The sequence below is a fragment of the Salvelinus alpinus genome, unplaced genomic scaffold, assembly GCF_045679555.1.
Source record: "Salvelinus alpinus unplaced genomic scaffold, SLU_Salpinus.1 scaffold_40, whole genome shotgun sequence".
Classification (NCBI taxonomy): Eukaryota; Metazoa; Chordata; class Actinopteri; order Salmoniformes; family Salmonidae; genus Salvelinus; species Salvelinus alpinus.
Genome location: NW_027255981.1, coordinates 2,661,779 through 2,675,078, shown reverse-complemented (window position 1 = coordinate 2,675,078; position 13,300 = coordinate 2,661,779). Strand labels below are relative to the sequence as shown.

The 13,300-nt window shown below is 38.7% G+C and overlaps 2 protein-coding genes and 1 pseudogene across 2 annotated transcripts in view; 1 reads left to right on the top strand and 2 right to left on the bottom strand.

Annotated features, from left to right (window-relative positions):
* The window catches only part of LOC139567014 (zinc finger protein 180-like), a 740,647-nt gene that overhangs the window by 501,298 nt on the left and 226,049 nt on the right, over positions 1 to 13,300 (bottom strand). The window lies entirely within an intron of this gene.
* LOC139567006 (zinc finger protein 180-like) overlaps positions 1 to 13,300 on the top strand; it is a 497,856-nt gene that overhangs the window by 456,200 nt on the left and 28,356 nt on the right. The window lies entirely within an intron of this gene.
* LOC139567008 (zinc finger protein 883-like) lies at positions 4,355 to 12,071 on the bottom strand (annotated as a pseudogene).

Here is a 13,300-nt window from a genome sequence, read left to right as displayed (position 1 = left end):
AAACAGCTTCTGTCTCTCGGTCCCAGCTTTGATGTACCTGTACTGACCTCGCCTTCTGGATGATAGCGGGCTGAACAGGCAGTGGCTCGGGTAATAACAAAGAACAAATGTGTGTGCCTGAGGGGAAATTCACTTTCCTACAGCCAGAAGGGGTGAGAAATTACACCAATATCAGTGGACAATTTGCACTAATGTAAATAAACATAGATGATGGAACATATTCCCTTTTGCTGACGTGATGAACCGCTAAGGGGAAATAAATATTTACCATCTAAACCATGTGTGACCTCTCACCTCCTTGGCTGTAGAAGTGTTCTTCCTAACCAGTCCCTCAACAGCTCTCTGATTGAGCTCCACCCTCACTGGGTCTTCAAAGGAGAGGAAGGCTGAGGAGGGATGGAAGGATGAATGGATCCCCAGACCCCTTGTGAGACCATATGCTGACACATGCACATTTGTGGCCTGCTGGAGGTCATTTTGCAGGGCTCTGGCAGTGCCCCTCCTTGCACAAAGGCGGAGGTAGCGGTCCTGCTGCTGGGTTGTTGCCCTCCTACGGCCTCCTCCACGTCTCCTGATGTACTGGCCTGTCTCCTGGTAGCGCCTCCATGCTCTGGACACTACGCTGACAGACACAGCAAACCTTCTTGCCACAGCTCGCATTGATGTGCCATCCTGGATGAGCTGCACTACCTGAGCCACTTGTGTGGGTTGTAGACTCCGTCTCATGCTACCACTAGAGTGAAAGCACCGCCAGCATTCAAAAGTGACCAAAACATCAGCCAGGAAGCATAGGAACTGAGAAGTGGTCTGTGGTCACCACCTGCAGAACCAGTCCTTTATTGGGGGGTGTCTTGCTAATTGCCTATAATTTCCACCTTTTGTCTATTCCATTTGCACAACAGCATGTGAAATTTATCGTCAATCAGTGTTGCTTCCTAAGTGGACAGTTTGATTTCACAGAAGTGTGATTGACTTGGAGTTACATTGTGTTGTTTAAGTGTTCCCTTAATTTTTTTGAGCAGTGTATATCGAAATAATTTATATAATAATATAACATACTAATAATGAATAACGAAGACAATGATGGTTTTCTGTGAATATCTTCCATAACGTTACTATAGCTAATTACCGTAAATATTAGAAAGCCGGGTTTGACCGTCGGCGTTGTATGAGCTACAGTACAGTACCGTTATCTAGCTAACGTTATGGCCTAACTAGGCAGAACTAGGTTTGGATTATTTCCCTCAACTATATTCTTTCCCATATATTGTATATCGTTTCCATAAAGCCAACATGGCTTTACACTCATTAACGTAAGTTTCCAATCTAGAGCAGTTCTCACTTTTGTGATAATTAACTAGCTAAAATTAACTAACGAACTAACTAAGACGGTGACCTGTCCAGACGAGATGTTACAACGAACTGAATCGTCAATGGAGGTCTTCCTCTTTATATAGCCTGCTACAGCATGCAATACTAAAGCTTTTTCTCAATAGGGGGGGCGCTGTTTTAACTTTGTAAAAAATCGTTCCCAAATTAAACTGCCTCGTACTCAATTCTTGCTCGTACAATATGCATATTATTATTACTATTGGATAGAAAACACACTCTAGTTTCTAAAACCGTTTGAATTATATCTGTGAGTAAAACAGAACTCATTTTGCAGCAAACTTCCTGTCAGGAACTGAAAAATCTGATATCGGGGGCTCTGTTCCAGGGCCATCCTATTAATTTGCATGAAATCTATGGGTCTACATGCACTGCATACGCCTTCCACTAGATGTCAATAGGCAGTGAGAGGTGGAATGGGGTGTATAGCTCTATCTGAGGCCGAATAAGACCTGTTGGAATGACGCGACCACTCTTTCCATTGTTCACCATGGCGCGAGATGGACCTCTGGATTGCGTTCTGAAAAGCTTTCGTTATAGACGTTAGATATCTCCGGCTCTGATTTTATTTGATATATGTGTTAAAAACATCATAAAGTCGTTATTTTAAACCGAGTTATATCAGTTTATATCAGTATATTGCGATTTTCAGCATTTTCTTTTCTATGGTTGAGTTGGACACTACTGCGCCACATGGCTAGCTTTGTTTGCTAATTGACAGATGAAGAGGACATTCTACAACCAAACAACGATTATTCTGGACAAAGGACCCCTTGTACAAGATTCTGATGGAAGATCATCAAAAGTAGGAACCATTTATGATGTTATTTCGTATTTCTGTCGAAAATGTGTCGTCGTATTTTGGGCGCTGATTTTGGGCGCTGTCTCGCTATAACGTAAGCTGTATGTCGTACTAAAGTTATTTTTAAAAATCTAACACAGCGGTTGCATTAAGAACTAGTGTATCTTTCATTTGCTGTCCAACCTGTATTTTTTTGGAAAGTTTATGATTAGTTATTTGATTAGATTAGGTGAGTGTCAGAAATATATCCGGATAATTTTGTGCAGTTTGGCTACGTATTCACATTGTTCAACCACGAATTGTACCGCTAAATATGCACATTTTTGAACAAACCATATATGTATTGTGTAATATGATGTTATAGGACTGTCATCTAATGAAGTTTATGAAGGTTAGTGAAATAATTAATATCTTTTGCTGGTTTTGTCGCTATCAATACTGTTGCCATGAATCAATGCTGTTGTGTGGTAGGCTATTGTAGTAAGCTAATATAATGCTATATTGTGTTTTCGCTGTAAAACACTTTAAAAAAATCGGAAATATTGTCTGGATTCACAAGATGTTTGTCTTTAATTTGCTGTACACCATGTATTTTTCAGAAATATTTTATGATGAGTATTTAGGTATTTCACGTTGCTCTATGTAGTTATTCTAGCTGCTTTGGTGAGATTTGTGATGGTGGCTGCAATGTAAAACTATGATTTATACCTGAAATATGCAAATTTTTCGAACAAAACATATGCTATACAATAAATATGTTATCAGACTGTCATCTGATGAAGTTGTTTCTTGGTTAGTGACTATTTATATCTTTATTTGGTCGAATTTGTGATAGCTACCTATGCGGTAAATTTTTTTTGAAAATATGCGGTTGGGTCTTTTGCTATCGTGGTTAGCTAATAGAAATACATATTGTGTTTTCGCTGTAAAACATTTTAAAAATCGGAAATGATGGCTGGATTCACACGATGTGTATCTTTCATCTGGTGTCTTGGACTTGTGATTTCATGATATTTAGATGCTAGTATTTACTTGTGGCGCTATGCTAGGCTATGCTAGTCAGCTTTTTTACTGATGAGGGTGCTCCCGGATCCGGGATTGTGACCAAGTAGAAGTTTTAACTCACAAGGGGGCATAATGTTACATGTACAATACTATCCCATTTTGGAAACGTTACATGTACAATACTATCCCATTTTGGAAACATTACATGTACAATACTATCCCATTTTGGAAACGTTACATGGGCAATACTATGCCATTTTGGAAACGTTACATGGACAATACTATCCCATTTTGGAAACGTTACATGTACAATACTATCCCATTTTGGAAACGTTACATGGACAATACTATCCCATTTTGGAAACGTTACATGTACAATACTATCCCATTTTGGAAACGTCCCATATCTTAGATGATCAGAAAATCCAATAAGCGTTTTATAGTTTCCTCCTTAGCGTATATTTTATATATATATATTTATAGTTACATCGTAACTTGCCCTAAAGTGGACACACTCCCATCAGTTTCTGAGACAATTGCCCAGACTTTGTAGACGTTTTAATAATGCTTAAACCTCATCTTTATCAAATGATCCATTAAAGATACCAACTCAAAACCTACGTTCGTCTACATATGTGTTGTTTAAATTGTATCTAATTATATTCCCAGTATTACTTTTAACAAATCTCTAGTAATCGATAATACACACATACAATCCATCATATTTTCATATATTCACAGAATCCATATAAAAACGTAAGAAATTCTCAGGTACTCACGACAACCATTCCATTGCTTTTTCAAGGACTCTCCATAGCTACGAAGCAGCTCTCCAAACATACTCCCAGCAGAACAAAAAATAAACTAAACTATAGATCTCTGTGAGGAACTACAGATCTGTTACAATTCAATTCTTTCTTTTTTTTTAAACAATGTTTGAGATGTGGTATCCACTCGGCTCGCTGCCTCTCAGATCAAAGGTGGGTCCATCTGCTCCGTTCCCGAAGTGTGGTCTCCTGAGATTCCAAGTTTGAGGGATCCCTCATGTACCTTTTACCCAGGTCGTCAGGAGCGTCACCAAGTGAAGATTCACATCCCCAAATGTGGTTAATTTCTTTAATATCAAATGAGGAGACAAACTTATCACACAAGTCAGAGTTATTTTTAAACTAAATCTTTATTCACTTATTAATAAGGGAGCAGGTCAATACAACGCACACATTTAAAGTGAATCAGTTGAGTGCTCTACGATAATGATGGCTGGTCGACAAATCACCCCAGATGATTTGTTGAGAGCCACGAGACAAAAGTACAAAGGTCTTTTATAGCCAAGATACACCCCTTTCAACCTACATGACCAACAATAGACGTATAGAACGGGTCACAAGGTTAAAATTAGTATGAAATATACTTATAATACACAGCAGACAGTATCTGCTGTAAAAACAGTACTCTTTGTGTAGAGACTAGGGTCTGGCCCTGAGGTCATCTCTCCCTGATACCATATAGAACAGAAACATTAACTCATGCTCTGGAATGCGGTCTTTAGGTTTTATCACCCAAAAGACATGTAAATCTCCTGTCAATGTTATCTCCCAGAGGCCCATCCTCAGTAGAACACACAGACACAATAGTTCTAAGAACTCTCTATTCTGTTGCATAAAACAACCATTTGATCCAATAAAAGTATTATAACATAATGTTGCAGTTTAGCTCTGTGTCCACTGAAAGTTGACTAGTAACAACTGGGACATAAAAGACACCCACCATGAGACCCACTAAAACTGCCCAAAAAGAGGAAAACAAAAGAAAAACCCACAACAAACTTAAAGACAGGAAGCAAACCAAAAAAGTGGAGCAACTAAAGGTGTTGACTCTCCACATCTATCAAGAAAACTGGAGCACTGGGCCAGACACTCTTAAAAAGAACCTGGACCAGCTCAGGTGAAACACCTTCCCAATAACGAGATGGACAAGCCAGCACAGGTGTAACACATACTGACTAACGAGGTGACACCAATCAGTGCGCCCTACGTGCTAACGAGCTATATGCACTAAAGTCCAACCTCAAAACATAAATGGGAAAACGAAAGACTAACACCTTAATTAAGAGAATGCTCACCACCAACAGAAAACAACTTCCATTTCACATTATAATCAACTACAATGCTTCACCTTCACCAATATAAACATGGTGTCTACTGGCTATCAACAATTAAAAACAAGAAAAATAACTTGTACTTTTCTCTTCCTAAAACTCACTAGCTTCCAGAACTCTCGTCTTCCTAAAACTCACTAGCTTCTATAACTCTCGTCCCCTTGGAACGAGCCCAAACAAAACTCATCTCTAATACGGAAAGTCAAAATAATTTGTGACCATGGAACGCACCGGCTAAACACAAAACACAAATCTTTTTGACTGCCCAACCTTGAGACAATCAGAAACCAAGTTGTCCTCACCATGGACACAAGCACCAAAAACGCTGTTGTTTTGACAAGTAGCAATAAATCACTGATATCGATTAGGGGTTAAATCAGGTTGTACTTGCTGTTGAAACTAACAACTAAAAAAACACATGGAAATGGGAGATATCATTTACCTCACTGGTTAGAGGACAACCTGCAGAAGACAGTCAGCTACATTTTGGAGTGATGCATTTAAATGTAGGGGTCGCTAAACAAAGGAACACAACACTTATTTGTCATCACTCATCGATATCATGTTGAAATAAATTAAACTAACAGCTCAAAAACCACACGGAACCTGGGAATAATGTGTACATCCCTGGTTAGAGGACAACTTGTAGAAAACAGATCGCTACATTCTGAAGTGCTGCATTTTGATTCAAGTGGGTCACTAACGTGGTAAGTGGAACACAACTCTTTTCTTGTTAGTCACTTTTTATTAAATCACATAAATAGTACTCTTTAAATTCAGAGCCTGGATTTTTCCCCTGAGGCTGATATCCATATCATGCTGAAATCAATTAATAAGGGGGCAAACATTTAGGCTTCTACATTGTGACATTATTAAAATATTCCTACTACAAAGTGTTAACATTCTACATTGTGACATTAATTCATTGATATCATGAAACAACTCCTTCATGTATGTATTTTCTAATATTTGATCAGATATCTTCAATCAGATTATCTCTGGTCACAGCTATAGGGTTTCTCTCCTGTGTGTGTTCTTTGGTGTGATATCAGGTTCCATAGCTCAGTAAAACTCTTCCAACATTGATCACAGCTAAAGAGTTTCTCTCCTGTGTGTGTTCTCTGGTGTAGAGTCAGATTGCTAGATGTAGACAAAATCTTCCCACATTCTTCAAAGGTATAAGATTTCTCTCCTGTGTGTGTTCTCTCGTGTGATACCAGGCTGGTTGAATGGCTAAAACTCTTCCCACATTGAGTACAGCTGCAAGGTTTCTCACCTGTGTGTGTTCTCTGGTGTAATATCAGGCTGGTTGAATGGCTAAAACTCTTCCCACATTGATCACAGCTGTACGATTTCTCTCCTGTGTGTGTTCTCTGGTGTGTTATCAGGTTGCTTAGCTGAGTAAAACTCTTCCCACATTGATCACAGCTATAAGATTTCTCTCCTGTGTGTATTCTCTGGTGTACAGTCAGAAGGCCAGGTGAAACAAAACTCTTCCCACATTGATAACAGGTATAAGGTTTCTCTCCTGTGTGTGTTCTCTGGTGTCGTGTCAGACTAGTTGAATGGCTAAAACTCTTCCCACATTGAGTACAGCTATAAGGTTTCTCTCCTGTGTGGATTCTCTGATGAATTATAATGCCTGCTGAGGAGGTGAATCTCTTCCCACATTCATCACAGCTATAAGGTTTCTCTCCTGTGTGGATTCTCTGATGAATTATAATGCCTGCTGAGGAGGTGAATCTTCCCACAGTCAGAGCAGCAGTGAGATTTCTTCCCTGTGGATCTCTGCGGGTGTTTCTTGAGGTGTTCTAATGGGGAGAGACTCTTCTCTGCCTCGTCAGCATCATGAGGTTGTTGAGGATCCCCGGAGGATCCCCGATAGTCACATCTCTCTCCTGTGTGAACAACAAAGTCAGACAGATGGTTATTGGCCAAAAACAGCAAAAATCCACTGTTTATTTGAGGTAAAGGGTGATGCCCAGAGCGTACCCATGAAGTTGTACAACAATTGACGTCTGTTAAATTAAAAAATTAAGATAGTCAAGATCGCAACAATAGTGATATTTTGTCTTGTTTTCACATTAGTAGTAACATCGATGATTGTAGGCTAGAAATAAGATTAAAGTTGTTGAAATCCTAAGCACTGTGCCAGACGACTTTTGGTCTCCAATATAGGCCCCTTTCTGTGTTTGCTAAAATTGCGGCACGAGGGCGATGCACACGCAATTTGGTTGCAGAAACTCCTCCCTGCTAATGAGGAATCCGCTAATTATGGATGTAGTATATCTGGTAATGAGGAAACCACTAGTTATGGATGTAGTATATCTGCTAATGAGGAAGCCACTAGTTATGGATGTAGTATATCTGGTAATGAGGAAACCGCTAGTTATGGATGTAGTATATCTGGTAATGAGGAAACCACTAGTTATGGATGTAGTATATCTGGTAATGAAGAAACCACTAGTTATGGATGTAGTATATCTGCTAATGAGGAAACCACTAGTTATGGATGTAGTTTATCTGGTAATGAGGAAACCACTAGTTATGGATGTAGTATATCTGGTAATGAGGAAACCACTAGTTATGGATGTAGTATATCTGGTAATGAAGAAACCACTAGTTATGGATGTAGTATATCTGGTAATGAGGAAACCACTAGTTAATGATGTAGTATATCTGTCTGGAGCAAAAATGGTGAGCAAAGATTTTAGTTTTTCCACAATGTATTCTGAATATTACAGCACAAGATCAGGAGTGCTACTCAAGGTAACTCACATTAAGCTCTGTGTCTATTCACTAATTCACCACCATGGGGGAAAACTCAGGGGAGTTCTCATAGGCTGACAGCAATAATAGCCTCCATTTCCAGGTTGCTTATGAGTGCATTTCACATTACTTTTGGATTATAATTGTAAGGCTCGTTTGAATCTCCAACTTAACTTTGTGTTATTGCCACAAATCAACTGATTTATACTTAAACACTTCAACCAGTAAAATGCTCTTTGGCTTTGCCATCAGCCTGACAATGAGGGTTTGTACACTAAGTGTTTAACAAATTGGCCTATAACTTCACCAAACAATAACATAGACCTACTGTAGGACCCATAACTTCACCTTTTAACAACATAGACCTACTGTAGAACCCATAACCTCACCTAACAATAACATAGACCTAGGACTATAAACAATTTAATATTTCAGGTGAAACATGGAAACTAAAATGTCTTTGTCGTGACATTTCATAACCTGATCACCAGATAATTTTGTGAATAATCCCACTATGCTACTCTGTAATGTGTTGTCATTCTAAATGTCCTGAATAAAGGAAAATAGCTCTGTGTGTTGTACAATAGCCTATCCATCAAGGAACAGTTCTCTACACATTATGAGCTAAGTATCTCTGTGTCCAAACAGACAAACGAGACACTACTGTAAATCAAGCAGACAATAACACATTATAAACATCAATTTGTTAGGGATGTTGGATCCAACGTGGAGCACGGCATAACCGTCTTTACCAGAGTAATGAATGAAGAAGCACTTTGGTTATTGTGGCATCTCGTGATGTTTGTCATTTGACTGTCATTCAGAAAATGATTTCCTGGATCAGCTGATTTTAGTTGAACACGTGACTAACAAAACAGCTACAGTATTAAGAATGTGTAATTATTGAAGAACCGCGTTAATGACAGTATCCATTTGGGTGTTGTCAATAAAGTTAAGGTGACTCTCGGTTAAAACCATTGGATTTTAGCAAACTCTGACATGATTTAGGATTTCTGTGTCCATGAAAACTGTTTTCCCGGCATATCATAAGGAGACACAAGATGCGGCAGTTTTGTCAATTTATTCATTGTCTTTCATTTGAAACACTCCTGTCAATGTTGAGTAAGGACGCACACCTGATTACGCATATAAAAGTAGGACTAGTCTACCTGGCCTGCACGCAAATGTAGGCCTATAAATGTGCCCATTTGGGGATGTCTGATAGTATTTCTCATTGTCTTAACGCACCACCACTAATGAGTTGTGGAGCTTCTCAAAACACATTTCTCTTCACCTCTAACAGCGTGTAAACAAAGTCTAATCAAAATCAATTGCAAATGACAATAGTTCCTTAAAGTATTTGAAAAACATTTCCAGCTCTCGCCCTTTCGATAACCACTCGGCACGAAAGGGAAAAATGTAATGCGCTGATCCAGTGGAAATGTCATAAAATACCTGATTACTTCTTATCCTTTGCACAAATAGCCGACAGCTGTGTCTGTCCCAAACTCACTGGCACGGGAAACTGAGAGCCCAGAAAATGTTATACAATGTTTCAAGCTTGTTGTAGACAGGCCATGTGCAGCCAAAGTGATTTCTAGGATATTTTCTAAATGCAGAATGCAATGTTTTTATGTGTTGGCTTTATGTAGGCTATCTTTTACATAGTTGGCTATAAAAGTTACTTTTAGATTTGTATAATTTTCATTTAGATAGAATGAAGATTAATCACAGACAATGATTTTGAGATACTATTATAAATTAAATGAAACTGTTCCAGTAAAATGTGAAAATGAAAATCATAACTGGCACCAGATCAGTAGAAATGGTAAGATAAAATTTGCACTCCAAATGTAGGTTGCCGACTGCTTGAGTAGCCGATTACCAGCAACGTCAGAATTTATGAAGGCCAGCAGGACGAGGTGGTTCAGGAAGAGTTTCTTCTCTTCTGGTTGGGCTGTATTGATGTAATGGCATGAAAATAAATTGGCTGAATATTATACAATGACTTATCAACAGCTCTAACAATTTGACCCCCACAGGAAATCTACACTGGCAATTCTAGAATATACTATATAGCCTAGAAACCTGGTTAAACTATCATTATGACATCATGGATGAATTCTAGAATATACTATACATCCTAGAAACATGGTTAAACTATCATTATGACATCATGGATGAATTCTAGAATATACTATATATCCTAGAAACCTGGTTAAACTATCATTATGACATCATGCATGGCCAGTCCTTGTATTCATAGTGTAGTGAATTCAGAGGGTAGCCCTGAGCTGAACTCAAACCTGGGTCCAGCGACTGTCAAGCCAACACCTTATAACTGTTACGCCAAGATGTCTGAACTTCTTGACGAGGTCCCTAGGTTTTGTGTTAAGGTTGCTACAATCGCTTTCTCTATGAATTTGAGTGGTTACATTTCTCCAGCCCCCATGCCTCAGCTGTTTACCAAACCAAGTCTCTGGGCAGCCATTTTGTTTCTGTTTAAATCCTAGGTTGTCCCTTTAAAAAAGCCACACAATCAATCAACCAATCTGCAGTTCAACCAATAACAAAGCTGTCATTCCACCACTGTTTTGGTAATAAGATGATTATGGGGCTGGAGAAATGTAACTACAGACAGACAGACCTATGGATACAAGGACTGACCATCCATGATATCAACATTATAGTTTTAACCATGTTGAGGCTATACAGTGTTGATTTACATTGTTTCTTAACATTGGAGTAAAAAAGTTTTTGGGGTTCTGATGGGGTACAACAGTTGAACTAAGCTCATGAGGCATGTGTTATATTCTTCAAGAATCAATGGCTATAAATAAATAATTTAAGAGTCAAAATATAGATGTAGCAATTGCATATTTCCCCTTTAACACCAAACATCAGTTCAACAACTGCAGAGTTTGTGCCTCTGTATTTAAGACAGTACTTACTAGTGTTAATCAGGGAACGGTTTCTCAAAACCATCTTATGGCTAAGTTCAGCGTTAGAACCATGGGATGCCTTATTAAGATGCGTTTGGGAAATCGGGCCCAGATATCCAGTTTCCTCCTCTTCTTCCACCTCCTTTTTCGATGTGACAGTCATCTCTCCCTCCCACTCTTTCACTCCAAAAACTGCATCCTCCTCTTTCTCTTCCTCTTCTTTCACTCTAACATCCTCACCGTCTTTCACTCTGATCGCGTCTTCCTCTTCTTTCACTGCAACGTCTTTCTCTTCTTCTTTCACTGTAACACCCTCACCCTCTACTTCATGTTTTACTGTAACTTCCTCCTCTTTCACGATAATGTTCAGCCCCAGAGCTTCTTTCTCCGTCCAGCAGAACTGCTCTTCTTTAAGAGAGAAGTGTAGTGAGCTCATGGTCGGGGATAACAGCTAGCAAGCATTAGCGTAGTGCTAGGCTAATTTATCAAGCCAACTCAGTTAGCTGACTAACAACAACTTAAATATGAAATGAAAAGTAGATACGATATAATTGTGTTGATTACACAGTGGCTGTACACCGACACAGTCCAAAGAACTTCAATATTTAGGCTATTTTGACTAGCTAGCTACCAAGGTGTCTGACTAGCTGTTGATGTTGAAGAAGCATCCCGTCCACTAGATTATACCTCACAGTGGCAGAATCACCTGAAAGACGCACATCGCCATCTGCTGACTGGAGTTGGTATCGCAGTTGAGAAAATACTTTCAGACAAAAAGCTAAAAAGCGACTGCCCCTAAAAAACAACGACTCCCTTTGAAAACGGGCGATGTGGCATCAAAATATAAATAATGATGTACAATAAAAGCATACATTAAAAATTAATCATAGGTAAACTAACAATATTGTAGACTTGATGCTAAATACAGATTTTTCAGCTTTAGTGTGTATATCATATTCACTTAGTTATGTTAGGAAGTTTGTCATCTTTATGACCGGCCCTGGTAACTTCACCCCAAATTATCCTATCCCCAGAACACAGTAACTTAATAACATAAGTGTTTTTCTGAAATTTTTGGGAAATTTATGGGAAAATAAAAAATACAGCCCGGGCAGAGCCTCAAGTCCCATGGGGACGTCCTCGAGGGCGTGGATGTTCTCCCCATCAAAGGCCAGCGGGATTTCACTCTCATGGTGAAATGGATTTCCACCGATGTGCAGTAAAGGAGTGAAGAGTGGTGAAATCTGTCTCAACAAAAGTAAGAAAAGATTAATACACATACAATTAACAAAGAACATAACAAATGTTCAGCTGTAGTTTTATATAAGCATGCACACCTATGTTTAGGAACAAACAGATGATTGGTGCATAGGCATACCTTGTCACGGACATAAAGGCCACTCGGGTCCTCATTGAAGAGGTAGGGCAAGAGCAGAATCACTGCTGTGGTCTCCAGTCCTAGTAAAGTAAAGCAATGATTTTACTACACTTGCTAATTTTATTACAAAATATATTAGAGAAAGGGAAGGAATAAGAGCAAATACCTCTTCTGTGTTGTAATTCAGGGACTGTCAAAATAGCAGGACGATGTCCTCACCCCTGCCTCGCCTCTCTATCTCTAATAGTCCTTGAATTATATTGTTGTCTATATCCATTACATGGACTTGATTCATTTATGAGAAGATCTGAAAAGATAATTTGCACACATTTGTATGCTAATATATTTGAGTTTGTATTGACTGCTATGTAGGTTAAATGTACACTTTAAATGCAGCTGTCCTACAACAGATCTGTACCTTCTTCTTGATCCCAATTGCATTGTGTCCATGTTCTGTCCTATAAGAATTTCAAAGGAAGAGAAAATGTGTCAAAGAATAGTCTTACAAGTATCAATATATATATTTATATATATTAAATAAATATTGAAAGATAAATGCCATCGACATACAATTTAATGCAAAATAGAAGAATATATTGGAGAAAGCACTAGCCAATACAGTACTGCCATACAGTAACAGTACTGCCATACAGGCCTAATATCACATTTCAAGATATCTCTTTGTACACAAATTGTTCAATATTTTATCAGGCTGACTTGAAAGATTGTACGCAACATTTTGCTGCGTGGCAATACTGTGTTTGGATTCTGAAGGGCATTTATACAAAAGAGGTAGTCTAGACACTGTATTAATACCATTATGCATTTGAATCCCATCTACAGCTACCATCTAAGCT